Consider the following 24,340-nt stretch of genomic DNA (forward strand, 5'->3'; position numbering starts at 1 on the left):
TAGTAGTATAATACACCTTCATAGTCATATACAGAAGTATAATGCACCCCTATAGTCATCCGTAGTAGTATAATACAACCCCAATAGTCATCCGTAGTAGTATAATACAACCCCCATAGTCATATATAGTAGTGTAATGCACCTCCATAGTCATAAATAGTAGTATAATGCACCACCATAGTCATAAATAGTGGTAAAATGCACCCTATAGTCATATATAGCACTATATTGCACTTCAGTCATATATAGCAGTATAATGTACCCCCATAGTCATATATAGCAGTATAATGTACATCATAGTCATATATAGCAGTATAATGCACCCTTATAGCCATATATAGTAGTATAGTATACCCCATATTCATATATAGTAGTATAATGTACCCCATAGTCATATAGCAGTATAATGCACCCCGTAGTCATATATAGTAGTATAAAGCACCTCATAGTCATATATAGTGTTATGGGTCCGGGGGGTGGAACCTCTGTGCTATGGTGCAAGGAGGGACCCAGAGGGGCGTAACTAAGTATCAACCCGGACCGACCCTGGTCGTATGGCGGCTAACGGCTCCGTGACCAGGGAGGGACCGAGCCGAGGGACCAGGTGCTACTCTGGGGATGACCTTGTAAGGGAGCAGGTGACCTTCACGGTACAGATGGCAGGGACTGACCGGAATAGCAGGTAGGCACAGCAGGCAGGCTGGCGAGCAGGAGTCTCTAGGTGGGCTGGCAGGTGGTCACGGCAAGTGACGGCAGGAGTCTCTAGGTGGTCACGGCAAGTGACAGCAGGAGTCTCTAGGTGGGCTGGCACGTGGTCACGGCAAGTGACGGCAGGAGCCTCCAGGAAGGCACAGCAGGTAACAGGCAGGTCACAGGCAAGTGCTCCCAGGTGAGCGGGCTGACAGGCACGGCAGGTACCAGGCAGGCAACAGGCAAGTGCTCCCAGGTGAGCGGGCTGGCAGGCACGGCAGGTAACAGGCTGGTGGGCAAGACTGGTAGTCAGGCTAGCAGCGGGACCTGAGGGCTGAAGCAGAAGTCAGAAACACTGTGCAGTCAGGACACGGGGCGGGCGAGCCCCACAGTCAGGACACGGGGCGGGCGAGCCCCACAGTCAGGACACGGGGCGGGCGAGCCCCACAGTCAGGACACGGGGCGGGCGGGCCCCACAGTCAGGACACGGGGCGGTCGGGCCCCACAGTCAGGACACGGGGCGGGCGGGCCCCACAGTCAGGACATGGGGCGGGCGTTCCCCACAGACCGGAAACGGGGCTAGACCCGGGGCAGGCGGCCCCAAAGTCCAGACACGGGGCGGATGAGCCCCACAGTCTGGACACGGGGCGGATGAGCCCCACAGTCTGGACACGGGGCGGATGAGCCCCACAGTCAGGACACGGGGCGGGCGAGCCCCACAGTCAGGACACGGGGCGGGCGAGCCCCACAGTCAGGACACGGGGCGGGCGAGCCCCACAGTCAGGACACGGGGCGGGCGAGCCCCACAGTCAGGACACGGGGCGGGCGGGACCCACAGTCAGGACACGGGGCGGGCGGGCCCCACAGTCAGGACACGGGGCGGGCGGGCCCCACAGTCAGGACATGGGGCGGGCGTTCCCCACAGACCGGAAACGGGCCTAGACCCGGGGCAGGCGGCCCCAAAGTCCAGACACGGGGCGGATGAGCCCCACAGTCTGGACACGGGGCGGGCGAGCCCCACAGTCAGGACACGGGGCGGGCGAGCCCCACAGTCAGGACACGGGGCGGGCGAGCCCCACAGTCAGGACACGGGGCGGGCGAGCCCCACAGTCAGGACACGGGGCGGGCGAGCCCCACAGTCAGGACACGGGGCGGGCGGGACCCACAGTCAGGACACGGGGCGGGCGGGCGGGCCCCACAGTCAGGACATGGGGCGGGCGGGCCCCACAGTCAGGACATGGGGCGGGCGGGCTCCACAGTCAGGACATGGGGCGGGCGGGCCCCACAGTCAGGACACGGGGCGGGCGGGCCCCACAGTCCAGACCTGGGGCTAGACCCGGGGCAGGAGGCCCATAGTCCAAACACGGGGTGGACGGGCCCCACAGTCCGGACACGGGGTGGGCATGCCCCATAGTCCAGACCTGGGGCTAGACCCGGGGCAGGCGGCCCCACAGTCCAGACCTGAGGCTAGACCCGGGGCAGGCGGTCCCATATTCTAGACACTGGGTGGACGGGCCTCACATACCTGACATGGGGCGGACATGCCCCACAGTCCAGACCTGGGGCTAGACCCGGGGCAGGCGACCCACAGTCCGGACACGGGGTGGACGGGCCCCACAGTCCGGACACGGGGTGGACGGGCCCCACAGTCCGGACACGGGGTGGACGGGCCCCACAGTCCGGACACGGGGTGGACGGGCCCCACAGTCCGGACACGGGGTGGACGGGCCCCACAGACCGGACACGGGGTGGACGGGCCCCACAGTCCAGACACGGGGCGGACGGGCCCCACAGTCCGGACACGGGGCGGACGGGCCCCACAGTCCGGACACGGGGCGGACGGGCCCCACAGTCCGGACACGGGGCGGACGGGCCCCACAGTCCGGACACGGGGCGGACGGGCCCCACAGTCCGGACACGGGGCGGACGGGCCCCACAGTCCGGACACGCGGCGGACGGGCCCCACAGTCCGGACACGGGGCGGACGGGCCCCACAGTCCGGACACGGGGCGGACGGGCCCCACAGTCCGGACACGGGGCGGACGGGCCCCACAGTCCGGACACGGGGCGGACGGGTCCCACAGTCCGGACACGGGGCGGACGGGCCCCACAGTCCGGACACGGGGCGGACGGGCCCCACAGTCCGGACACGGGGCGGACGGGCCCCACAGTCCGGACACGGGGCGGACGGGCCCCACAGTCCGGACACGGGGCGGACGGGTCCCACAGTCCGGACACGGGGCGGACGGGCCCCACAGTCCGGACACGGGGCGGACGGGCCCCACAGTCCGGACACGGGGCGGACGGGCCCCACAGTCCGGACACGGAGCGGACGGGCCCCACAGTCCGGACACGGGGCGGACGGGCCCCACAGTCCGGACACGGGGCGGACGGGCCCCAAAGTCCGGACACTGGGCGGACGGGCCCCACAGTCCGGACACGGGGCGGGCGAGCCCCACAGTCTGGACACGGGGCGGGCGAGCCCCACAGTCTGGACACGGGGCGGGCGAGCCCCACAGTCTGGACACGGGGCGGACGGGCCCCACAGTCAGGACACGGGGCGGGCGAGCCCCACAGTCAGGACACGGGGCGGGCGAGCCCCACAGTCTGGACACGGGGCGGGCGGGACCCACAGTCTGGACACGGGGCGGGCGGGACCCACAGTCTGGACACGGGGCGGGCGGGACCCACAGTCAGGACATTGGGCGGGCGGGCTCCACAGTCAGGATACAGGGCGGGCAGGCCCCACAGTCCGGACACAGGGCTAATCCCGGGGCAGGTGGCCCCCCAGTCCAGACCTGGGACTAGACCCGGGGCAGGCGGCCCACAGTCCAGACACGGGGTGGACGGGCCCCACAGTCCAGATATGGGGCGGGCATGCCCCATAGTCAAGACCTGGGGCTAAACCCGGGGCTGGCGGCCCCACAGTCCAGACCTGAGGCTAGACCCGGGGCAGGCGGCCCCACATTCTAGACACGGGGTGGACGGGCCCCACAGTCCGGATACGGGGTGGGCATGACCCATAGTCAAGACCTGGGGCTAGACCCGGGGCAGGCGGCCCCACAGTCCAGACCTGAGGCTAGACCCGGGGCAGGCGGCCCCACATTCTAGACACAGGGTGGACGGGCCCCACAGTCCTGACACGGGGCGGACATGCCCCACAGTCCAGACCTGGGGCTAGACCCGGGGTAGGCTGCCCCAAAGTCCGGACACGGGGTGAACGGGCCCCACAGTCCGGACACGGGGTGGACGGGCCCCACAGTCCGGACACGGGGTGGACGGGCCCCACAGTCCGGACACGGGGCGGGCGGGCCCCACAGTCCGGACACGGGGCGGGCGGGCCCCACAGTCCGGACACGGGGCGGGCGGGCCCCACAGTCCGGACACGGGGCGGGCGGGCCCCACAGTCCGGACACGGGGCGGGCGGGCCCCACAGTCCGGACACGGGGCGGACGGGCCCCACAGTCCGGACACGGGGCGGACGGGCCCCACAGTCCGGACACGGGGCGGACGGGCCCCACAGTCCGGACACGGGGCGGACGGGCCCCACAGTCCGGACACGGGGCGGACGGGCCCCACAGTCCGGACACGGGGCGGACGGGCCCCACAGTCCGGACACGGGGCAGACGGGCCCCACAGTCCGGACACGGGGCGGACGGGCCCCACAGTCCGGACACGGGGCGGACGGGCCCCACAGTCCGGACACGGGGCGGACGGGCCCCACAGTCCGGGCTCGGGGCGGACGGGCCTCACAGTCCGGACACGGGGCTAGTCCCGGAGCAGGCGGCCCCAAAGTCTGGACACGGGGCGGACGGGCCCCACAGTCCGGCCACGGGGCGGGCGGGCCCCACAGTCCGGACACGGGGCGGGCGGGCCCCACAGTCCGGACACGGGGCGGGCGGGCCCCACAGTCCGGACACGGGGCGGGCGGGCCCCACAGTCCGGACACGGGGCGGGCGGGCCCCACAGTCCGGACACGGGGCGGGCGGGCCCCACAGTCCGGACACGGGGCGGGCGGGCCCCACAGTCCGGACACGGGGCGGACGGGCCCCACAGTCCGGACACGGGGCGGACGGGCCCCACAGTCCGGACACGGGGCGGACGGGCCCCACAGTCCGGACACGGGGCGGACGGGCCCCACAGTCCGGACACGGGGCGGACGGGCCCCACAGTCCGGACACGGGGCGGACGGGCCCCACAGTCCGGACACGGGGCGGACGGGCCCCACAGTCCGGACACGGGGCGGACGGGCCCCACAGTCCGGACACGGGGCGGACGGGCCCCACAGTCCGGACACGGGGCGGACGGGCCCCACAGTCCGGACACGGGGCGGACGGGCCCCACAGTCCGGACACGGGGCGGACGGGCCCCACAGTCCGGACACGGGGCGGACGGGCCCCACAGTCCGGGCTCGGGGCGGACGGGCCTCACAGTCCGGACACGGGGCTAGTCCCGGGGCAGGCGGCCCCAAAGTCCGGACACGGGGCGGATGAGCCCCACAGTCTGGACACGGGGCGGATGAGCCCCACAGTCTGGACACGGGGCGGGCGAGCCCCACAGTCCGGACACGGGGCGGACGGGCCCCACAGTCCGGACACGGGGCGGACGGGCCCCACAGTCCGGGCTCGGGGCGGACGGGCCTCACAGTCCGGACACGGGGCTAGTCCCGGGGCAGGCGGCCCCAAAGTCCGGACACGGGGCGGATGAGCCCCACAGTCTGGACACGGGGCGGGCGAGCCCCACAGTCCGGACACGGGGCGGGCGGGCCCCACAGTCCGGACACGGGGCGGACGGGCCCCACAGTCCGGACACGGGGCGGACGGGCCCCACAGTCCGGACACGGGGCGGACGGGCCCCACAGTCCGGACACGGGGCGGACGGGCCCCACAGTCCGGACACGGGGCGGACGGGCCCCACAGTCCGGACACGGGGCGGACGGGCCCCACAGTCCGGACACCGGGCGGACGGGCCCCACAGTCCGGACACGGGGCGGACGGGCCCCACAGTCCAGGCTCGGGGCGGACGGGCCTCACAGTCCGGACACGGGGCTAGTCCCGGGGCAGGCGGCCCCACAGTCCGGACACGGGGCGGACGGGCCCCACAGTCCGGACACGGGGCGGACGGGCCCCACAGTCCGGACACGGGGCGGACGGGCCCCACAGTCCGGACACGGGGCGGACGGGCCCCACAGTCCGGACACGGGGCGGACGGGCCCCACAGTCCGGACACGGGGCGGACGGGCCCCACAGTCCGGACACGGGGCGGACGGGCCCCACAGTCCGGACACGGGGCGGACGGGCCCCACAGTCCGGACACGGGGCGGACGGGCCCCACAGTCCGGACACGGGGCGGACGGGCCCCACAGTCCGGGCTCGGGGCGGACGGGCCTCACAGTCCGGACACGGGGCTAGTCCCGGGGCAGGCGGCCCCAAAGTCCGGACACGGGGCGGATGAGCCCCACAGTCTGGACACGGGGCGGATGAGCCCCACAGTCTGGACACGGGGCGGGCGAGCCCCACAGTCCGGACACGGGGCGGACGGGCCCCACAGTCCGGACACGGGGCGGACGGGCCCCACAGTCCGGGCTCGGGGCGGACGGGCCTCACAGTCCGGACACGGGGCTAGTCCCGGGGCAGGCGGCCCCAAAGTCCGGACACGGGGCGGATGAGCCCCACAGTCCGGACACGGGGCGGGCGGGCCCCACAGTCCGGACACGGGGCGGGCGGGCCCCACAGTCCGGACACGGGGCGGACGGGCCCCACAGTCCGGACACGGGGCGGACGGGCCCCACAGTCCGGACACGGGGCGGACGGGCCCCACAGTCCGGACACGGGGCGGACGGGCCCCACAGTCCGGACACGGGGCGGACGGGCCCCACAGTCCGGACACGGGGCGGACGGGCCCCACAGTCCGGACACGGGGCGGACGGGCCCCACAGTCCGGACACGGGGCGGACGGGCCCCACAGTCCGGACACGGGGCGGACGGGCCCCACAGTCCGGACACGGGGCGGACGGGCCCCACAGTCCGGACACCGGGCGGACGGGCCCCACAGTCCGGACACGGGGCGGACGGGCCCCACAGTCCGGGCTCGGGGCGGACGGGCCTCACAGTCCGGACACGGGGCTAGTCCCGGGGCAGGCGGCCCCAAAGTCCGGACACGGGGCGGATGAGCCCCACAGTCTGGACACGGGGCGGGCGAGCCCCACAGTCTGGACACGGGGCGGACGGGCCCCACAGTCCGGACACGGGGCGGACGGGCCCCACAGTCCGGACACGGGGCGGACGGGCCCCACAGTCCGGACACGGGGCGGACGGGCCCCACAGTCCGGACACGGGGCGGACGGGCCCCACAGTCCGGACACGGGGCGGACGGGCCCCACAGTCCGGACACGGGGCGGACGGGCCCCACAGTCCGGACACGGGGCGGACGGGCCCCACAGTCCGGACACGGGGCGGACGGGCCCCACAGTCCGGACACGGGGAGGACGGGCCCCACAGTCCGGACACGGGGCGGACGGGCCCCACAGTCCGGGCTCGGGGCGGACGGGCCTCACAGTCCGGACACGGGGCGGACGGGCCTCATAGTCCGGACACGGGGCTAGTCCCGGGGCAGGCGGCCCCAAAGTCCGGACACGGGGCGGATGAGCCCCACAGTCTGGACACGGGGCGGATGAGCCCCACAGTCTGGACACGGGGCGGGCGAGCCCCACAGTCCGGACACGGGGCGGACGGGCCCCACAGTCCGGACACGGGGCGGACGGGCCCCACAGTCCGGACACGGGGCGGACGGGCCCCACAGTCCGGACACGGGGCGGACGGGCCCCACAGTCCGGACACGGGGCGGACGGGCCCCACAGTCCGGGCTCGGGGCGGACGGGCCCCACAGTCCGGGCTCGGGGCGGACGGGCCTCACAGTCCGGACACGGGGCTAGTCCCGGGGCAGGCGGCCCCAAAGTCCGGACACGGGGCGGATGAGCCCCACAGTCTGGACACGGGGCGGGCGAGCCCCACAGTCTGGACACGGGGCGGACGGGCCCCACAGTCCGGGCTCGGGGCGGACAGCCTCACAGTCCGGACACGGGGCTAGTCCCGGGGCAGGCGGCCCCAAAGTCCGGACACGGGGCGGACGGGCCCCACAGTCCGGACACGGGGCGGACGGGCCCCACAGTCCGGGCTCGGGGCGGACGGGCCCCACAGTCCGGGCTCGGGGCGGACGGGCCTCACAGTCCGGACACGGGGCTAGTCCCGGGGCAGGCGGCCCCAAAGTCCGGACACGGGGCGGATGAGCCCCACAGTCTGGACACGGGGCGGGCGAGCCCCACAGTCTGGACACGGGGCGGACGGGCCCCACAGTCCGGACACGGGGCGGACGGGCCCCACAGTCCGGACACGGGGCGGACGGGCCCCACAGTCCGGACACGGGGCGGACGGGCCCCACAGTCCGGACACGGGGCGGACGGGCCCCACAGTCCGGGCTCGGGGCGGACGGGCCTCACAGTCCGGACACGGGGCTAGTCCCGGGGCAGGCGGCCCCAAAGTCCGGACACGGGGCGGATGAGCCCCACAGTCTGGACACGGGGAGGGCGAGCCCCACAGTCTGGACACGGGGCGGGCGAGCCCCACAGTCAGGACACGGGGCGGGCGGGACCCACAGTCAGGACACGGGGCGGACGGGCCCCACAGTCAGGACACAAGGCGGGCCCCACAGTCAGGACATTGGGTGGGCGGGCTCCACAGTCAGGATACAGGGCGGGCAGGCCCCACAGTCCGGACACAGGGCTAATCCCGGGGCAGGTGGCCCCACAGTCCAGACCTGGGGCTTGACCCGGGGCAGGCGGCCCACAGTCCAGACACGGGGTGGACGGGCCCCACAGTCCAGATACGGGGCGGGCATGCCCCATAGTCAAGACTTGGGGCTAAACCTGGGGCTGGCGGCCCCACAGTCCAGACCTGAGGCTAGACCCGGGGCAGGCGGCCCCACATTCTAGACACGGGGTGGACGGGCCCCACAGTCCGGATACGGGGCGGGCATGACCCACAGTCAAGACGTGGGGCTAGACCCGGGGCAGGCGGCCCCACAGTCCAGACCTGAGGCTAGACCCGGGGCAGGCGGCCCCACAGTCCGGACACGGGGCGGACGGGCCCATAGTCCGGACACTGGGCGGCCGCAGTCCGGACATAGGGCGGCCGGGCCCCACAGTCCAGGCTCGGGGCTAGACCCGGGACGGACGGGCCCCACAGTCCAAGCTTGGGGCGGGCGTGCCCCACAGACCGGAAACGGGGCTAGACCCGGGGCAGGCGGCCCCAAAGTCCAGACACGGGGCGGATGAGCCCCACAGGCTGAACACGGGGCGGGCGAGCCCCACAGTCAGGACACGGGGCGGGCGAGCCCCACAGTCAGGACACGGGGCGGGCGAGCCCCACAGTCAGGACACGGGGCGGGCGGGACCCACAGTCAGGACACGGGGCGGGCGGGACCCACAGTCAGGACACGGGGCGGGCGGGCCCCACAGTCAGGACACGGGGCGGGCGGGCCCCACAGTCAGGACACGGGGCGGGCGGGCCCCACAGTCAGGACACGGGGCGGGCGGGCCCCACAGTCAGGACACGGGGCGGGCGGGCCACACAGTCAGGACACGGGGCGGGCACAGTCAGGACACGGGGCGGGCGGGCCCCACAGTCAGGACACGGGGCGGGCGGGCCCCACAGTCAGGACATGGGGCGGGCGGGCCCCACAGCCAGGACATGGGGCGGGCGGGCTCCACAGTCAGGACATGGGGCGGGCGGGCTCCACAGTCAGGACATGGGGCGGGCGGGCCCCACAGTCAGGACACGGGGCGGGCGGGCCCCACAGTCCAGACCTGGGGCTAGACCCGGGGCAGGCGGCCCATAGTCCAGACACGGGGTGGACGGGCCCCACAGTCCGGACACGGGGCGGGCATGCCCCATAGTCCAGACCTGGGGCTAGACCCGGGGCAGGCGGCCCCACAGTCCAGACCTGGGGCTAGACCCGGGGCAGGCGACCCACAGTCCGGACACGGGGCGGATGGGCCCCACAGTCCGGACACGGGGCGGGCATGCCCCATAGTCCAGACCTGGGGCTAGACCCGGGGCAGGCGGCCCCACAGTCCAGACCTGGGGCTAGACCCGGGGCAGGCGACCCACAGTCCGGACACGGGGCGGATGGGCCCCACAGTCCGGACACGGGATGGACGGGCCCCACAGTCCGGACACGGGGCGGACGGGCCCCACAGTCCGGACACGGGGCGGACGGGCCCCACAGTCCGGACACGGGGCGGACGGGCCCCACAGTCCGGACACGGGGCGGACGGGCCCCACAGTCCGGACACGGGGCGGACGGGCCCCACAGTCCGGACACGGGGCGGACGGGCCCCACAGTCCGGACACGGGGCGGACGGGCCCCACAGTCCGGACACGGGGCGGACGGGCCCCACAGTCCGGACACGGGGCGGACGGGCCCCACAGTCCGGACACGGGGCGGACGGGCCCCACAGTCCGGACACGGGGCGGACGGGCCCCACAGTCCGGACACGGGGCGGACGGGCCCCACAGTCCGGACACGGGGCGGGCGAGCCCCACAGTCCGGACACGGGGCGGGCGAGCCCCACAGTCAGGACACGTGGCGGACGGGCCCCACAGTCAGGACACAGGGCGAGCCCCACAGTCAGGACATTGGGCGGGCGGGCTTCACAGTCAGGATACAGGGCGGGCAGGCCCCACAGTCCGGACACAGGGCTAGTCCCGGGGCAGGCGGCCCCAAAGTCCGGACACGGGGCGGATGAGCCTCACAGTCCGGACACGGGGCGGGCAAGCCCCACAGTCTGGACACGGGGCGGGCGAGCCCCACAGTCAGGACACGGGGCGGGCGGGACCCACAGTCAGGACACAGGGCGGACCTGCCCCACAGTCAGGACATTGGGCGGGCGGGCTCCACAGTCAGGATACAGGGCGGGCAGGTCCCACAGTCCGGACACAGGGCTAATCCCGGGGCAGGTGGCCCCACAGTCCAGACCTGGGGCTAGACCCGGGGCAGGCGGCCCACAGTCCAGACACGGGGTGGACGGGCCCCACAGTCCAGATATGGGGCGGGCATGCCCCATAGTCAAGACCTGGGGCTAAATCCGGGGCTGGCGGCCCCACAGTCCAGACCTGAGGCTAGACCCGGGGCAGGCGGCCCCACATTCTAGACACGGGGTGGACGGGCCCCACAGTCCGGATACGGGGCGGGCATGACCCATAGTCAAGACCTGGGGCTAGACCCGGGACAGGCGGCCCCACAGTCCAGACCTGAGGCTAGACCCGGGGCAGGCGGCCCCACATTCTAGACACAGGGTGGACGGGCCCCACAGTCCTGACACGGGGCGGACATGCCCCACAGTCCAGACCTGGGGCTAGACCCGGGGTAAGCTGCCCCAAAGTCCGGACACGGGGTGGACGGGCCCCACAGTCCGGACACGTGGTGGACGGGCCCCACAGTCCGGACACGGGGTGGACGGGCCCCACAGTCCGGACACGGGGTGGGCGGGGCGGGCGGGCCCCACAGTCCGGACACGGGGCAGACGGGCCCCACAGTCCGGACACGGGGCGGGCGGGCCCCACAGTCCGGACACGGGGCGGGCGGGCCCCACAGTCCGGACACGGGGCGGGCGGGCCCCACAGTCCGGACACGGGGCGGGCGGGCCCCACAGTCCGGACACGGGGCGGGCGGGCCCCACAGTCCGGACACGGGGCGGGCGGGCCCCACAGTCCGGACACGGGGCGGGCGGGCCCCACAGTCCGGACACGGGGCGGGCGGGCCCCACAGTCCGGACACGGGGCGGGCGGGCCCCACAGTCCGGACACGGGGCGGGCGGGCCCCACAGTCCGGACACGGGGCGGACGGGCCCCACAGTCCGGACACGGGGCGGACGGGCCCCACAGTCCGGACACGGGGCGGGCGGGCCCCACAGTCCGGACACGGGGCGGGCGGGCCCCACAGTCCGGACATGGGGCGGGCGGGCCCCACAGTCCGGACACGGGGCGGACGGCCCCACAGTCCGGACACGGGGCGGACGGGCCCCACAGTCCGGACATGGGGCGGACGGGCCCCACAGTCCGGACACGGGGTAGGCTGCCCCAAAGTCCGGACACGGGGTGGAGGTGCCCCACAGTCCAGGCTCGGGGCTAAACCCGGGGAAGCCGGCCCCACATTTCAGACCCGGGGCGGGGGGCCACACAGTCCAGGCTCGGGGCGGATGGGCCCCACAGTATTGGCTCGGGGCGAACGGGCCCCACAGTCCAGGCTCGGGGCGGACGGGCTCCACAGTCCAGACCTGAAGCTCGGCCCGGGGCAGGCGGCCCCACAGTCCAGATACGGGGTGGACGGGCCCCACAGTCCTGACACGGGGCGGACATGCCCCACAGTCCAGACCTGGGGCTAGACCCGGGGTAGGCTGCCCCAAAGTCCAGACACGGGGTGACGAGCCCCACAGTCCGGACACGGGGCGGCCACAGTCCAGACATAGGGTGGGCGGGCCCCACAGTCCAGGCTAAACCCGGGGAAGCCGGCCCCACATTTCAGACCCGGGGCGGGGGGCCATACAGTCCAGGCTCGGGGCGGATGGGCCCCACAGTCCAGACTCGGGGCGGATGGGCCCCACAGTATTGGCTCGGATCGAACGGGCCCCACAGTCCACGCTCTGGCCCCACAGTCCACGCTCGGGGCAGACGGGCCCCACAGTCCACGCTTGGAGCGGACGGGCCCCACAGTCCAGACTCTGGGCGGACGGGCCCCACAGTCCAGGCTCGGGGCGGGCGGGCCCATAGTTACGACACGGGGCAGGCGGGCACCACAGTCCGTACACGGGGCTAGTTCCGGGGCAGGCGGCCCCACAGTCCGGACACGGGGCGGACGGGCCCCACAGTTCTGACACGGGGCGGGCATGCCCCACAGTCCTGACCTGGGGCTAGAGCCGGGGCAGGCGGCCCCACAGTCCGGACACGGGGTGGACGGGCCCCAAAGTCCGGACACGGGGTGGCCATAGTACGGACATAGGGCGGGCGGGCTCCACAGTCAGGACACGGGGCGGGCGGGCCCCACAGTCCGGACACTGAGCTAATCCCGGGGCAGGCGGCTTCACAGTCCAGACCTGGGGCTAGACCCGGGGCAGACGGCCCACAGTCCGGACACGGGGTGGACGGGCCCCACAGTCCGGACACGGAGCAGGCATGCCCCACAGTCCAGACCTGGGGCTAGACCCGGAGCACGCTGCCCACAGTCCGGACACGGGGTGGACGGTCCCCACAGTCCGGACACGGGGGGAGCCACAGTCCGGACATATGGCGGATGGGCCCCACAGTCCAGGCTCGGGGCGGACGGGCCCCACAGTCCGGACACGGGGCTAGTCCCGGGGCAGGCGGCCCCACAGTCCAGACCTGAGGCTAGACCAGGGGCAGGCGGCCCCACAGTCCAGACACGGGGTGAACGGGCCCCACAGTCCTGACATGGGGCGGACATGCCCCACAGTCCAGACCCGGGGCAGGCGGCCCCACAGTCCAGACTCGGGGCGAGCGGGGGGCCCCCACAGTCCGTACCCGGTGCGGGCGGGGGGCCCCACAGTCCAGGCTCGGGGCGGACGGGCCCCACAGTCCAGGCTCGGGGCGGACGGGCCCCACAGTCCGGACACGGGGCTAGTCCCGGGGCAGGCGGCCCCACAGTCCAGTCCTGAGGCTAGACCAGGGGCAGGCGGCCCCACAGTCCAGACACGGGGTGGACGGGCCCCACAGTCCTGACATGGGGCGGACATGCCCCACAGTCCAGACCCGGGGCAGGCTTCCCCACAGTCCAGACTCGGGGCGAGCGGGGGGCCCCACAGTCCGTACCCAGGGCGGGCGGGGGGCCCCACAGTCCGTACCCGGGGCTGGCGGGGGGCCCCACAGTCCAGACCTGGGGCTAGATTCGGGGCGGGCGGCCCCACCGTCCGGACCTGGGGCGGGCGGGGGGCCCCACAGTCCAGACCTGGGGCTAGACCCGATGCAGGCGGCCCCACAGTCCGGACACTGGGCGGACGGGCCCATAGTCCGGACACTGGGCGGCCGCAGTCCGGATATAGGGCGGCCGGGCCCCACAGTCCAGGCTCGGGGCTAGACCCGGGACGGACTGGCCCCACAGTCCAAGCTTGGGGCGGGCGTGCCCCACAGACCGGAAACGGGGCTAGACCCGGGGCAGGCGGCCCCAAAGTCCAGACACGGGGCGGATGAGCCCCACAGTCTGGACACAGGGCGGATGAGCCCCACAGTCTGGACACGGGGCGGATGAGCCCCACAGTCTGGACACGGGGCGGATGAGCCCCACAGTCTGGACACGGTGCGGGCGAGCCCCACAGTCAGGACGCGGGGCGGGCGAGCCCCACAGTCAGGACACGGGGCGGGCGAGCCCCACAGTCAGGACACGCGGCGGGCGAGCCCCACAGTCAAGACACGGGGCGGGCGGACACGGGGTGGACCCCACAGTCAGGACACGGGGCGGGCGGGCCCCACAGTCAGGACATGGGGCGGGCGGACCCCACAGTCAGGACATGGGGCAGGCGGCCCCAAAGTCCGGACACGGGGCGGATGAGCCCCACAGTCTGGACACGGGGCGCGCGAGCCCCACAGTCCGGACAAGGGGCGGACGGGCCCCACAGTCCGGACACGGGGCGGACGGGCCCCACAGTCAGGACACGGGGCGGGCGGGACCCACAGTCCGGACACGGGGCGGACGGGCCCATAGTCCGGACACTGGGCGGCCGCAGTCCGGATATAGGGCGGCCGGGCCCCACAGTCCAGGCTCGGGGCTAGACCCGGGACGGACTGGCCCCACAGTCCAAGCTTGGGGCGGGCGTGCCCCACAGACCGGAAACGGGGCTAGACCCGGGGCAGGCGGCCCCAAAGTCCAGACACGGGGCGGATGAGCCCCACAGTCTGGACACAGGGCGGATGAGCCCCACAGTCTGGACACGGGGCGGATGAGCCCCACAGTCTGGACACGGGGCGGATGAGCCCCACAGTCTGGACACGGTGCGGGCGAGCCCCACAGTCAGGACACGGGGCGGGCGAGCCCCACAGTCAGGACACGCGGCGGGCGAGCCCCACAGTCAAGACACGGGGCGGGCGGACACGGGGTGGACCCCACAGTCAGGACACGGGGCGGGCGGGCCCCACAGTCAGGACATGGGGCGGGCGGACCCCACAGTCAGGACATGGGGCAGGCGGCCCCAAAGTCCGGACACGGGGCGGATGAGCCCCACAGTCTGGACACGGGGCGCGCGAGCCCCACAGTCCGGACAAGGGGCGGACGGGCCCCACAGTCCGGACACGGGGCGGACGGGCCCCACAGTCAGGACACGGGGCGGGCGGGACCCACAGTCCGGACACGGGGCGGACGGGCCCCACAGTCCAGGCTCGGGGCGGGCGGGCCCATAGTTACGACACGGTGCGGGCGGGCCCCACAGTCCGTACACGGGGCTAGTCCCGGGGCAGGCGGCCCCACAGTCCGGACACGGGGCGGACGGGCCCCACAGTCCTGACCTGGGGCTAGAGCCGGGGCAGGCGGCCCCACAGTCCGGACACGGGGTGGATGGGCCCCACAGTCCGCACACGGGGCGGCCATAGTACGGACATAGGGCGGGCCCACAGTCAGGACACGGGGCGGGCGGGCTCCACAGTCAGGACACGGGACGGGCGGGCCCCACAGTCCGGACACTGAGCTAATCCCGGGGCAGGCGGCTTCACAGTCCAAACCTGAGGCTAGACCTGGGGCAGGCGGCCCACAGTCCGGACACGGGGTGGACGGGCCCCACAGTCCTGACACGGGGCGGGCATGCCCCACAATCCAGACCTGGGGTTAGACCCGGAGCAGGCGGCCCACAGTCCGGACACGGGGGGGGCCACAGTGGGGACATAAGGCGGCCGGGCCCCACAGTCCAGGCTCGGGGCTAGACCCGGGGGCAGTCGGCCCCACAGTCCAGACCCGGGGAGGGGGACCCCACTGTCCGGACCCGGGGCAAGCGGGGGATCCCACAGTCCAGACCCGGGGCGGGCGAGGGGCCCCACAGTCTGGAATCAGGGCGGGCGGGGGGCCCCACAGTCCGGACCTGGGGCTAGACCCGGGGCAGGCGGCCCCACAGTCCGGACACGTGGCGGCCGCAGTCCGGATATAGGGCGAGCCCCACAGTCTGGACTCGGGGTGACCACAGTCCAGACATAGGGTGGGCGGGCCCCACAGTCCAGGCTCAGGGCTAGACCCGGGGCGGGGGGAACACACAGTCCAGGCTCGGGGCTAGACCCAGGGAAGCCGGCCCCACATTTCAGACCCGGGGCGCGGGGCCCCACAGTCCAGGCTCGGGGCAGACGGGCCCCACAGTCCAGGCTCAGGGCGGACGGGCCCCACAGTCCGGACATGGGGCTAGTCCCGGGGCAGGCGGCCCCACAGTCCAGACCTGAGGCTCGACTCGGGGCAGGCGGCCCCACAGTCCAGACACGGGGTGGACGAGCCCCACAGTCCAGACACGGGGCAGGCGGCCCCACAGTCCGGACACGGGGTGGGCGAGCCCTACAGTCCGGACACAGGGCGTCGGCAGTGGGGCGGGGTTTATTTTGATCGACGCTAGGTTCGATCAGGACCTCAAACCTCATAAATTTTCTGGCTCAACACCCATAATCGCCATTGACTCTGCACCCTTGAGCTAGGGGTATTTTACTCTTATCGCTCGTGTGCTACATCTGCAGGTAGGGGCCTTGCACTCAAAATTTATTGACTGTTATGTGCTAGAGGGCTTGCCCTCTCCTGTGGTCCTTAGACTACCTTGGTTTACGCTGCACAATCCTGTGGTAGGTTGTGTGCCCACTTTATCTTTTAAGCGTTTCCGCAGCGGCAATTCCATTGCAGAAACGCTTAAACGCTTGGTAGAAGGTCTGCAATGTTCCCCAATGATAATCCGCATGTGCTGTGCACATGCTGCGGAAATTTCCGCTGCGCATTATCAGTGCGTAAAAATCCGCAGCACTACCAGTTATTTTGCGTAATCGCGACGTTTTACCTCCATTGACTTGCATTGAATCGCTTAATATCTGCATGACTACATGTGCACATGCGGATATTAAGCGATTCAACGTGCGGATGGTACCCGGGTCTGGAGAAGAGGAGACTCTCCTCCAGACCCGGGTACCATGGTACCTGTAAAAAAAAAAAAAAAAAAAGACAAGAAAAAAATACATTATACTTACCTTGTGATGGCCCCCGGTCTTTTCTCCGCTGAGTCGAGTCTCTTGTACGGCTCGTCGGCGGTCGCGTGATCTGTCACATGACTAAATGACGTCATGGAAGGTCCTTTCACACCACCGTGAGCCAGGGGCCATCAGAAGGTAAGTAAAATGTTTTTGTTTTTTGTTTTTTTTACCATTTTTAATCTTTTTTCTTCAACTATTAACTTGGTCACACTATATAAATCCATGCCGGTTGCACGTATTTATATAGTGTGACCAAGTTGTCAAGCACTTTCCAAGTGATGCTAAAATTGCTTAGAAACCGCTTGACAACCCGCATGCGGAAATGCAAGTGAAAAAACGCTTCACTTACGCTTGTCCCTGGCAGGAAAAACACATGTAAAATCCGCATGTAAAATCCGCATGCATTTTTTCTGCCAGGGAGATGCAGAAACGCTCAGGAAAAATCCAGAGCATTTCTGCATCGTGGGCACTTAGACTGGCAGACTCGGGAGGTGGTAAAATGGAGCGAGTATTGCCAAGAACACTGCTTGGTCACTCGGATAGCCATGGTGGGTCTGATTTCAGGAATGTGTTTTCTGAACAGGGGTCTCAAGAACTTCCACCCCATCATCCTTATGATTGCGTCGGTAATATTATTCCTGGGGCCAAGCTGCCAAAAAAGCAGGTTATATAATATCTCTGGTTCAGAGAGGCAGGCCATGAAAAACTAGATCACTGAAAGTCTACCAAAGGGCCATATAAGACTTTCTTCATCTCCCATTGCAGTGGGGTTTTTCTTTGTCAAAAGAAAAAAAAGACTAGGGGTTGCGCCCCTGCCTTGATTTTTGCGAGTTTAATCAGATCACGGTCTGGGATGCATATCCTCTCCCTCTCATCCCAGACCTCTTTAGAAAACCATTTGGCTCCTACAATTTGATTAAACTAGACCTCAGGGGGGCTTATAATCTCATTCACATTGAGGAGATGAGTGGAAGACGGCCTTCAATACTCCTAAGGGGCACTATGAAAACCTTGTGATGGCATTTGGGTTGACTAATGCTCCCATTTTTACTCATCTGGCAGGTAGATCACAACAAACCCATCTTGATGACATAATGGTAGACTCCATACTAAATAAGGAGGGAGTCACTGACTGTGTTGACCCTCCCTGGGCCGTGGCGATTGGTGACCCCCCCTTCGCTGCCCCTTACTGACCAGTGATCCTGAAGCCCCCGGAAGGATCCAATGAAGCGAAAGGGATGGCTGCTACAAGCCGTCCCATGGATACATAAACACCGGGACATCCCACGTTACTTCCTTTCTTTGCTGGTCCCGGAGTCGAACGTCATGGAGATTTCAGGATCAGGTCAGATTGCTGAGGCCCTCCAGGCTGGGTTTGCACAGGGGGGCGAGCGCTGGTTACAGGCTCTCATGTCGGGGCTCAGCGCTCATCCCCCTGGACCAAGCTCTAAATCCCCAGATCACCCTGCCCCTAGCCCTCAACCCCTTATGGGAACATCATATTCCCCAGTCCCAGTCCCCTCACCACTTGGGCCTACTCATCCACTCCAATTGCCCACGATACAACGGTCCCCTCCACGGCGGTCGGGTCATCTGGAACGGGGGGCTGCATTACTTCCGCGGCCTGGTCCCGATCCCCGTCCTCACCCGACCGCCACATCCGCACAACTTTACAGTGTTCATCGGGCCACTCAACCCGGCGCGGGACGGCAGGTGGCTGCGGTAGTGCTGCGGGCGCGCGCTGACTCGGGGAAGCGGGCAGCCGTGGCGGTCCGGAAGCGGGCGTGCGACTCCACTAGGCCGGAGAGGCATGTTGGGGGAGGCGGAGCTGGAGGGCAGGAAGCGCTCGATGCGCATGTGCGGGGCGCATGTCCGCCCCACGTGACCCCGCAGGTCACGCCCCTCAGTCCAGAAATCTGCGGGGCGGAGCAGGAAGCTGAAGCTAGTGCGGCGGTGGACCCTGCGCCTCACTCACAGCGGGCGCAGGGCTCCGCTGCACTAATAAATGAGTGCGGGCTGTCTTCCATGTCGGCGGCGGGCACAGAGGGGATTCAGGTCTCCTGCCTGCCGCCGGCGCTGGAGACTGCATAGAGCCTGTTGTTCCCCACCCCTGTTAACACTCCTGTCCCGCATCCTGCCGAGGAGCGCCCTGGAGGGCGGAGGTCCAGCAGGCACTCCCATCCTCCAGAGCACTTTAGGCACAGCACCCCGCAGCCTCACAGAAGAAGCTGCGGGCCACTTAGTAACCATTCCCCGCCCCCTAAACACACAGCAGGGGCTGAGCTCCGGACAGGAATCCTCTGCCGGGGGCTGTGCTCTGCCTCCCCCCCAAACAATCCCCCACAGAAAAACTCCTATTAAAAATAAAAGAAAAAGTTCCCAAAACAGAACACGTGACACTACACATCCAGGGGACATTGCGGCCCTGTAATCACCGCAGCCCATCCAGCGTCCAGTCACAGTATCAATACCCCCCTGATGGACACAATGCGGAGCCTAAACACTTCAGCGACCATCCTCGCCTACCCCATATACCCCTATAATAGCGCAGCGACGCACGCGCTTGACACCGCTATAGCATCGCCCTGGCCACAAATAGCACCGACATGTCCCGGCGGGACACATGTAAACTGCGCAGAACCCCCCATACACCCTCAGGGACACAGAGACTCCAGGCGTACTCACTCTAGGCAAACTCGCTGTAGTTCCTCCGACGACAGATCTACGCCATCGCACACAAGTCACCGGCGAAGGAAGCGGTCGTCACAAGCAAAGCGGAGATCGGCATCCCACAGGAGGGGTCACAGGTCACAGTCCTCAAGGTGGCGCTCACCATCCTCTGCATCAGAGATGTCGAGCGCATCGTCGAGCCCCAACAGCCGCTTGCACCGATCCCGTCCTCCGGGGGACAGAAATGATACAATGGCACCCTCCAGAGCTTACAGTCTGCACGATACAACGATTTCACGCAGGTCTACGAGCAGAGGCACGCCGCTCACCCCGAGCGAGACAGGTGTCAGAGTCCCTCCACACATCGGAGTCCCTCCTCCAGCCGCAAGAATGGGTGCGTGCAATATAAGTATAACTGAAATGGGAAATAGTAACACCAACTTAATAGCGGCCCTTAAGGCCATAGTCGAACAACTATCCGCGCCACCAGGCCCTATACATAATTCTACTAAAACAACTCCACCATTAGCAGCGTACACAAGGACGTATTCTTTTGCGGGATAAGCCCAATGGGCTCACACATAGATGAGGAAACCAGAATTAAAATATGGAATAATGACTACATCGACATTTGGTCACTTGTAACCGCTGACCAACATACTATAGACAAAGAGAAAAGGATAGCCGACAGACCATTCGACAGAAACAGACAAAAGGTCGCAAAGACAATGAGTAACTGGTTACAGGCGTTTTCTGTGCTGGGTTGCATCATGGGCCAAAAGCATCCGGAACGCTGCTCGGAACTATTCATATACCAGGATACGGTGTATAACTCGTACAAAGCCCACGGCGGTTCAGCATGGTGGCGCTACGATGAAGAGTTCCGGAGGCGGTTGGCCCTGCAACCACAGCTAGGCTGGGGGGTAAAAGCTACAGACGTATGGTTGCGATTAATGCTGTCACAGAAACACCATCCCTTTCCAACAACGGCTACTGGACAACAGGCAACAGCAGGCCAAAATTCAGTGGTAGTACGTAGACCAGGGGCCTGCTGGCAGTACAATGAGGGACACTGTCGTTTCTACGCCTTATGCAGATACAAACATGAATGCTCAGCCTGCGGTGCAGCCCACCCCGCGGCAAGATGTTCTCATCCCGCAAGCAAATTATCAATTAAACTCCCACAGTCAGAATCCAAGGACCCTGGTGAGCGTAAACGCGATGGGCCCCTGGCTAGACCAATATCCTAAGAAAGATGCAGCGGGACAGTTACGTTTTGGTTTCACATACGGTTTTTTTCATCCCTTTCAAACTTAATAAATCGCCCACCTTTGCAAATAACCTTAAATCTGCAAAAGAGCACCCTGAAATACTTAGGCAAAAAATACAAAAAGAAGTAGCTCTAGGCAGAGTGGCGGGCCCTTTCCTAACACCACCATTCAGTAACCTAAGAGTTTCCCCTCTGGGAATAATCCCCAAAAAAGAGCCAGGTTCATTCCGGCTTATCCATCATTTATCTTACCCAAAAGGAGAGTCTGTAAATGACGGTATTTCGTCTGAAGACGCCTCGGTCTCCTACGCGTCGTTCGACAGAGCAGTAATGTTAGTACGCGATGCGGGGCCCGGAGCGCTGCTCGCTAAATCCGACATAGAATCCGCCTTTCGCCTACTACCGGTGCACCCAGATTGCTACCACCTGCTGGGATGCCAAGTGGACAATGAATACTTCTACGACACTTGCCTCCCAATGGGTTGTTCAATATCTTGTTATTACATCGAACTATTCAGTTCCTTCCTAGAATGGGTGTTGAGGTACGAAACCGGCAATAGGTCCGTCACACATTACCTAGATGACTTCCTATTCGTCGGACCCAAAGACTCAAATCAATGCCAATCATTACTTAACGAATTCACAAACATCTCTCGACGGTTCGGAGTCCCATTATGCCCTACAAAACCCATAGGCCCCACAACAAAGCTATCGTTCTTAGGCATCGAAATCGACACCACAGCAAGGTTATTCCACCTCCCAACAGAAAAAATACAAAAAACACTACACCTCATCGAGGGATTTTGCACAGTACGGAAAGTAACACTACAACAGATGCAAGTGTCACTAGGTCTCCTCGTGTTCGCGAGCCAGGTGATGCCAGTCGGAAGGGTTTTTTCTCGTCGTTTATCCCTTGCAACAAAACGTGCATTAAAACCGAGTCATAGAATCAGAATCAGCAGGCAGCTTTGGACGGACTTAGAGGTGTGGAAAACCTTCTTACAATCATTCAATGGTCACACGTTATTTATGTCAGCAGAACAGTCCAACATTGAACTAACATTATTCACCGGGGCAGCAGAAGTGGGCGGATATGCAGTGATACTAGATAACCAGTGGTGCACAGGCTTATGGCCTCCGTATTGGTCTGAACAAGGGTTAACAAAAAAACAGACACTCCTGGAACTCTTCCCAATAGTGGTAGCCATAGAAATATGGGGAACGTACCTAGCGAACAAAAATATACGCATCATAACAAATAACACCAGCCTAGCGCACTGCATTAATAAGATGGCATCATCGTTTCTCCCAGTGCTAGGCCTACTACGCCGGCTAGCATTCCTGTGCCTAAAACACAATGTATGGGTCCGCGCTAGCCACAATGTGGAGGGGGGATCTAACGCTGCTGCTAACGCTTTATCACAATTCAATTGGCAGGTTTTCAGAGAGCTCCTCCCCAACGCCCACCCGTCGGGCACCAGTTGCCCACCCTCCCTATGGGATCTAGTGGCGAACAGCTGATGCCATTAATCAGACCGTCAGTCGCCCCGTCAATGTGGAAAGCATACGGTAAGGCATGGGAAGACTGGACACGACTAGTAGCAGGCAGACTGGTTGATCAATGTGAACAAGCCAGACTAGATGTAACCATAGAATTTCTCCACCAGCTAATGATGAGGGGAATATCAGGGGCATCAGCGCAGCGGTGGCGGACCGGAGTAGCATTTCATTTCCAACTACTGAATTGGGGAGATGTGACAAAAAGATTCATCATCAGTCAAGCCTTAAAAGGGTGGAAAAGAGGTCAGACATGTCAGGAGTGCAGACATCCCGTGTCACTAAATCTGTTCTCAAAAATCATATCCCTAACACCATTAACATGCCACTCACAATTTGAAGCAACACTACTGTCTACTGCATTTGTGATCGCCTTTTTCAGGGCGCTACGCATAAGCGAATTAGTCCCTCGATCCAAAATCACCACCAGAGGAGGCTTATTACACCAGGACGTAGTCATAGCCAATAATGCAATACGCCTACGCATACGCAAATCCAAAACAGACCCAGCGGGCAAGGGCACTTGGGTGCTTCTAAAACCCACAAACAGTACACTGTGTCCGGTAACAATAGTAAAAACATATGCAGCCATCAGGCCACAAAGTAATTTCTTCCTATCACACATTGATGGAACGCCATTATCAAGATACCAGTACCAATTTATATTTAATAAATGCCTAACATCAGCAGGGAACCACCCCAAAGATTACGGGACACACTCATTCCGCATAGGCGCGGCCACGGAAGCAGCTAGAGCAGGACTGTCAGAAACGGAAGTGCAGAGGATAGGCAGATGGCGATCCGCGTGTTTTGCGAGATACATAACACCGGGCTTGTTATCCTAACGTAGTTTGTTTCTTTTACAGGTGACGATAAGCCAACAGTGTGGGTGATAGGACACTCGTACATATACTGGGCAGAAAAAAGGGCGAGAGTCCACCCAGGCGGGAGGAATATGGGGTTTCATGACACATATTTCAACTGGAGAGGTATTAGAGGCCTGCGTTGGCCACAGGTACTAATGGAGGTAATCAACATAGGGAGAGAAGCAACAGGTCCGGTTATCTTAGTTATACACGCTGGGGGAAACGACTTTGGTCATTACAAGAGCGCAGAACTAATGGCAATAATGAAGCTATACACTGAGCGCTTCAGAGCATTTTTTAGTAAACGAACTATAGTATGGTCAGAGATTGTGCCGAGAGCGGTATGGCGAGGTGCGCGAGACAGTGCAGCCATCGAACGGACAAGGCGGCTAATAAATATTTGGATGGCAAGATTTGTAAAGGAAAGAGGTGGTGTAGTGATAAGACACCGAGAACTGGAAGGAGATAAAGCTGGCCTCATATGGCCCGACGGTGTTCATTTAACAGATATTGGACTGGACATATTCCTGTCAGGACTCCAGGACGGAGTGGAGCAAGCGTTAATGATGATGGGTGGGGGTCTGAGTCCTGCATACGAGTACGCAGGATCCTCCGTGGCCTGAAATAGAAAGGACATGTTGGAAAGTTACTCTTGTTGGCCAACTTGCCGGTGTGGAGACACAGGGCATGCTGCAACAAGCGGAATTATTTTTGGAAATAAAATGCCTTTCTAATGGAATGAGTTAAAGAGTTAATAAAGCTGTGACCTATCCTCACCCATCCAGTTGTAAGAGTTACATTATTGTATTGTTAAGGAAGGGGTGGCGGTAGGGGGGCTGAGCGTCGGGGTTTCGTTGGGGGTCCCCACAGTCTAATTTATTCACCTCGTATCACATCAGGTACATGTCAGGCAGGTCTTACAGATACTCAAAGATAATACATTTCTCTGGTTTGACAAATAATTTATGTTCTCCATTCAGGAGGTCCCTTTTTTGGGTTATTTCTTATCATTCACT

This window comes from Phyllobates terribilis, unplaced genomic scaffold, assembly GCF_046119375.1.
Source record: "Phyllobates terribilis strain yellow unplaced genomic scaffold, ASM4611937v1 Scaffold_110__1_contigs__length_5578470, whole genome shotgun sequence".
In the NCBI taxonomy this organism is placed as follows: Eukaryota; Metazoa; Chordata; class Amphibia; order Anura; family Dendrobatidae; genus Phyllobates; species Phyllobates terribilis.